Source organism: Lygodium microphyllum, chromosome 8 (assembly GCF_053477565.2).
Source record: "Lygodium microphyllum isolate KBCC chromosome 8, Lygodium_microphyllum_v1.1.10, whole genome shotgun sequence".
Lineage (NCBI taxonomy): Eukaryota > Viridiplantae > Streptophyta > Polypodiopsida > Schizaeales > Lygodiaceae > Lygodium > Lygodium microphyllum.
Window position 1 is genome coordinate 120,995,348 of NC_141142.1, and position 7,087 is coordinate 121,002,434.

A 7,087-nucleotide genomic window follows, 5' to 3' on the forward strand; every position below is an offset into this window, starting at 1 on the left:
TTATGTGGAAGCGTTCAACACATACATACATACATACATATATATATATATACTCAAAATGCTTTTATATATACACATATATTTCTCAAAATGCTTTTATAAGTGTACGCTTCCTTTTTTTAATTACTTTTAGAAAAGAAGACGTATGTTGTACCATGGGGTCCACACAAGTATAGACTATTGTGTGGCCTCAAGCTTTTCCACAAAGCCCCTCCATGCCAAGTCAATGGACTTAGGCATTACAGGGCTCTAAGAGATGGGCCACGCCTAGGTCACCAAGCACCTCTAAGAGGCAAGCCTTTGGCCTAGGCGTGGTCATTGGACTCGAAGTCTACATAATGTGGCCAAGGTGCTTGTACTTGCTTTCAAGAATCTCAAGACTTGGTGCAGTGCAAGTATTCGGTCCAAATTCAGAGGAACTTCAAATTGCCAAGCTCACTTGGCTGGCATGTGGCAATAAAGTGAGCAAAATTGACTAAACAAGAGAGAGAGAGAGAGAGAGAGAGAGAGAGAGAGAGAGAGAGAGAGAGAGAGAAGGAAGGAGAGAGGAGGCAATGGGACGTGGCAACTGGTTGTATAGCCATAATTAGTTGTATGTTGAATTTACATGTGGCAGCACTTAATCGTGAACCATGCCTAGTTAAATTCTTTACCTAGGCATGGCATGCTCCTAATTTAGAGGTGCTAGATCAAATGATTGGAGTTGCATTTTTCTTGGAACTTTGACCTCCATGTGCCATTAACAATGACTACAACCACTCATACGAGTTGAATCCACTTATGCATGGCTTGGGCCTAAATCCACTATCCATGACCGACAAACTTCAACTTCATTAGTTCGTATAGGTTACGTCGACATGCATGTGTCCTAGCTCTATTTAATTATCCCTTGTGTGAGAAACTATTTTAGAGGGGTTTCACACAAGCTCCAATTAGCCTATTAAGCACAATTCTAGAAACTCTATCATGTTGTGCTAAATGCACCTAAAAGAGGAACCATTACAAAAATTGGCCACAATGTAGAGTGTGAAGGTAAAAAGTGTCTCCAAATATAGGAGAAAAGTTTTCAGACAATGCAAATTGAGGAATACGATAGACTATCTTGATCTCAAAAAAAAGTTTTGAGATTGGAAAATACATCAATAAAGGTGTACAAAGACTCCATATTTAAATGTAATTGCTTATAATACGCAGGCATACTTATGGTTCTAAGATGGTAAGATCATACTTATTACATGATAAATTTGGTTTATAATGCAAACTGTATTACATTAAGAAATGTTTATAGCATCGTAAAAATATGTACCATGGATAAGTCCATAATACTAGAAAAAGTGATTATACTTCAAACACTTGTAATCCTCTTTTGATTTATTTTAAAGTGCAAAAGCTTAGGGACAAACATGCATGTGAGGTAGTGACATTGAACATGGTCAAAGGCATGTTTCGTTCTATTTTGTATGTTGGGGACCAATTCTATTGTTCTTTATAGTGAGATGCCAACTAGACTTTAGACCACCTTAAAAAGGAGCGCTCAAATAATTGTTCATAGTGCTTTCAATTGAAGTTTACCCTTAGAAACATGAAGTCAAATGCTATGTTTGAAATGAGAGTCTTTAGACCACCTTAAAAAGGAGCACTCAATTAATTGTCCATCGTGCTTTCTATTGAAGCTTACCCTTAGAAATTTGAAGTCAAGTGCTATGTTTGAAATCGAGAGTCTTTAGACCACCTTAAAAAGGAGCACTCAAATAGTTGTCCTTCGGGCTTTCTATCGAAGTTTACCCTTAAAAATCTGAAGTCAAATGCTATGTTTGAAATCGAGAGAGTGTGTCACATCAAATCAAAACCCTGACTGGTGAATTTAAGAGAGTGTCGAAAAGAAACCTTAAAGGTTAAAAAGTGTCAAAAGGGTACTTTGAAACTTTTACTAAGGCAAGAGTTTCATAAATGCATGTATATTTATATTTTACAGTACTATGTGCTTGCAAAAGTACATGGGGAATATATTGAAGAATTTAGTCCACTACCTAATCGATGCTAGAAGTTTGAAGTTTCCTCAAATAACCTTTGTGAGTCATGATTTCAACTAGTGTATGACTCTCAACAATGGCTATGACAACCTACACTATATGGATATTGGTAGGATATTTGAAAGCTCTCAAAATGTTTGGGGCTCAAGGTAAAGTTGATAGGATATTTGAAAGCTCTCAAAATATTTGAGGCTTGAGGGAAAGTTGTGGAGTGTGAGGTAGCACTAAGCCATTGGCGACCTTCTGTACCATTTATTAAATAAGCCACATCTTCCTTTTTATTGGCCTATCGCTATATGTAAGGCCATTGTTTTTGGATTCAGTGTTTTCGATTATCCCTTAAGGACAATGTTCTTTTAAATTAATGTGAGTCAAATATATTTTCAAAATCATATTGTTCATATGTTTAAGACATTCAATATAGAGTAGCGATGATATTGTGTGCCCATCAACTTTGTGATATTTTTGGTTTGCACTTGCAAGAGCTTTATGCCAAGCACAGACAAACCATTTTTGTTTTCAAGAAATAGCAATGATCATCGCACCATACTTTATTAGTTTGCTTTCTTCCACTTCTTACATCTACTAAGGAACAAATGTAGGTGCTAAGGCATGCTCTCTCTTAGAGCTTCTTTATTAAACATTTCTCTCTTCCCACATGACCTCTCTCTTTATTAAACATTTCTCTCTTCCCACATGACCTCTCTCTTTCAATTTGGTTTCTTACACTTCTTACATTTCTTAAAGAAGAAACGTAGGTAGTAAGACATGCCTCTCTTCAAGCTTATTTATGCCATTTGGGCCCACTAGTTGCACTTCACATGTTTGGCATCGCTAAGCTCACAAGGTACACCTTGCTCGCTTTGCATTAAATAGTGTGCTTTGTGCATCCTACCTAGTGATGTGATTTTTAAGGTACTTAAGGCACTACACAAATATCTAAATATTGAATGTAGATTTAACATTTTATCTTCATAATCTTAAATTCTTTAAATAATGCATCTTTTTATGTTACACTATTGGCCACTCATTGTCAATCATGCTTGGTGTAGAGATGCACCATTGTGAAGGTGGTTGTGCCTTAGTGGTTTCTTGCTTCAAATTTTTGTATATCAAAATGAATGTCTCTTCAAAAGGAAGAACTCACCTTCAAAAGGAGCAACAAACGTACATATGGCACACATGCAATGATGAGCAAAACCAAATAATCATAAAAGCCAATCGACCTTAATTTTAAACCAAATAATCATAAGAGCCAGTCAATCTTAATTTTAAATATTTCAATTAATTATTGAGAAGTATTATGTTTTTAATGGAAAAACAATGCGCCTTTTAAGGAATCACAATGCAAACAATGTTAAATAATTGCACATGCAACAACACAAATGATCATATAAATTTGGATGTGAGAAATAAAGTGTTGTAATGTTAAGCAAGCTCAAACAAAGCAACATAACAAATGTACCATTTGAAAAGCCTTTGTTTTTGTAAGTGGGCTTTGTAAATCAAAGCACCCATGACATTGTGCATTGGAGAAGTTGTCCTTCTTTTTTCACTTGACTAGTTAGCACCTTTAATAGAGGGATTATTAGTCTTCATAAACTTCATTTTACCTTAAAAATGTATGGAGCACTTACCAATAGAAGATTTTGTTGAGAGGAGAAATGAATGCTAAGAAAAATGGCAACTAAACCTAAATTCAAAGTAGGTGCTTTAAGCTCTATTCCATTGGCCACAACAAGATTGAGGTGCAATTGATGCACCTTGAAAGCATGACAGATCAAAGAACCCATGATGCTCCTAGGAGTAGGGGACCCATGAAGAATGGGATATTTGTAACAAAAATGCATCTAAAGGAACCAAAGCATGCAAGATGTATGTCCCATGTTGCACTTAAGTGTATGTAGGAGCTAAATCATCCATGTGCAAGAGTGTAGGGATAGGCGAGAAAGGTTCCTTAACATGCTAGCATCTAAAAATTGGACGTGATTTGTGTTTGTTGTCGCAACAAAGTTTTTAAAGCAAGATAATATCCATACATGTGGATAGCTCGTGGATAGACATTTGAAAACCAAAGAAAAAATACAAACCCTTAATATTCTTAATAATTAAAAATTGAAAGGCAAAAAGTCCATCAATTAATGCACAAGCCATGTTATAGAAGACTACATAAAGCACAAAGCAGTAGACAAAACAACCATTTTGCATAAGCACACATGAGGTATCATTTCATGGTGATACAATATGAGTTGTTATATTTTTAGTGACCAAGGAAACACAAAAAAAAAAGATTAAACATGAAAAGTAAACTTCTAATATTGTAGATGATCAAACTGAAATAGACTTACATGAAGCAAAATCCAAGTGATTCAAATAAGAAAATACTAAAAGAAGTAACAAAGGCATGTTTAGAGAAGCCTATATTGACATACAAGTGGAATGGAGATGTCATGTTATGATTATTAATTTAATTGATTATTGACTAAAAGTGACTTGATTTTTCATAACTTAGGTGGATTTTTATTTCCTACCAATTTGCCACACAATTGTGACCTATTCCACGTGTGAATGTGTAGCACCAATTAGATTGTGCAAGGTGGATGTCAATTAGATTGAAGAATTGAACAAATTCATGGAAATTATGATTTGCCAAGGGAAGCATTGCATGGAGTGCAAATAATTATTTATGGCATTTTTATAATGTACAACTTGTATGCTTGGAGTGCAAGTCATTTTACTGTATGCTTGTAAGGTTGGACATTATTACTATTTTTGAGCCCAAAGATATTGTATAGGATCTTAGATATTGTTTAGATATTAGGGAAAGGAGAGCCATCACAAAAAGAGAATAAAGCATGGATGCAATATGCTATTTTTGGCACAATATCAATAAAAATTAATAAATACATACATTGGAGAGAGCCCTCCCAATGCATTGGGGGAGATTGCACCCAATTTGTGTCATGCCTCCCTTTTTCCACTCCTTTCTATTCTCATCTTGTTGTGTGTAATTTCAATTTTGTGTAATGGAGCTATCAATTTGTGGTTCATGGTCCAAATCCACGAACAATCTAGCCCACCTGTGCCAATAAACCATTGAATGTAGCAACAAACAACTTCAAAGACAATACTACATTTTAAATATTGGGCACTTATTCTATAAATTGAACAAATGCCATCTAAAAATTCTTCATTGAATCTAGTGTTTTCCCCTCATTCTCTAACCCCCTAAAAGTCGGTCATGTTTTCTTAACCACAACATCTACCAATCATTTTTTTTCGAATGTAGCATCTATTGCACCTTCAATATGCAATGCAACGTATTAGTGACATTGTGAAGGGAAAGATGTGCACTCTTTATATCTCCAATAACATCATAGAGACATGAAGTATGCATTCACATTTCCTTAGGCAAATGATCAATTATGCCACCAACCAATCTTTTGAAATCCTCAATTTTATGGAAATCTCAAGTAGATGAAGAATCCATCATTGCCTCTACACCACAATAGCCTTATCAAGAAGGGAAAAAGAAGATATTAAAGACATACATTTTACATCCATGGTATCCCTCAAGGATATACACAAACAATGCAAATAGTGGAGAGCCAATAGAGAGTAGAAACCAAAGAAAAAGAATAACAATGCTTCCAATCGAAATGTTAAGAGAACAAGGCATGCACATGCTTATATTGAAAAGGTAGAAAAAACTTAGCACATCCAAATATCTCAAAAAATTTACACAATATTCCAAATGCATTATATCCCCTTGAATGATACCAAGAAGGCAAGTGTCATTTAGATATTTTTGTGCACACATTTATTGAATTAAAAGACATGGCAAGTTCTATATTTGAAATGGTCGCATAAACATTCAAGAAAGCAAATATCCATGTTCCATCACCATGCAAAATGTGTACTTGACACAACACAACTCGATAATCATATATGTCCAACTTAGAAGAAGGCTTGAAGAAGTGAAACTTGAAAGATATAATTACAGTACAATTTTGGCAAGTACACAGAATGCCAAAGAGCTATACAAATAATAGTGTGGTCCATCAATCAATGACTTCAACACTATTTCAATACACAATTGAAATGATGAGAAGTAAGATTTGTTATCAATGCAATACAAAAAATAGAGAACAAAATCATCTTGCTCTTTGTAAAACTTCATGTTATAAAACATTTATAGCATTATGTGATAAGATAGTTTGTCTACTAACAACATTTGATAAATCAAGAGACTTTATTGAACTAAAGGCAACATACAATCAACCATGAGAGAAGATTAGTGCCTAAGGTACAATACCAAATAAAGCAATGTATATGATAGTCATAGAATAAGCCAATTGAATGGAAAGTTGTCTTCTTCTCATAACAAATGATGAACCCATCAACCCAAGAATAAGAATGTTTATATTTATCCCTCTTGACGAAAAATTCTAGGTGTGAAAACAATATCATCAATGCTGGTTCCAATAATAATGCCAGTCTTTTCAATCTATGGAGATGTCTACACATCAATCAAAACCGTTGCATGATTAAGCTTTCTCAAGAGTATCATAAGGGCATTATTTATGGATATGTCTACATATCTATCAAAACCATTGCAGCAGGTACTGTCAGTGTAGTAATACACGAGCGGCTAGGCAGAGGCACCTTTACCCCCAACAACCTCCCACTTAAAGGCGAATTTGCCCCAGTGAGAGAGAAAAAGAAAAGACAGTACAACATGTACACATGCACAACAGGATGAGGAAACAGACGTCATCTCATCCAATGCCCATCAATCTCCCGAGGAAGGCAAAGCGCTTGGTAGTGAGGCTTTTCGTGAGCAAGTCTGCAGGATTCTGCTCAGTCGGAATCTTGACAAGGTCAACAGACCTGTCCTCAATGACCTCGCAAATGAAGTGATACCTCATCTCAATATGTTTTGTTTTCGCATGGAAGACCGGATTCTTGGCCAATTGAATGGCACTCATAGAATTCGAATGCAGAGTAGGCATAGCATCTGTCATACCAAGGTCTGCAATCAAACGGCCTAACCA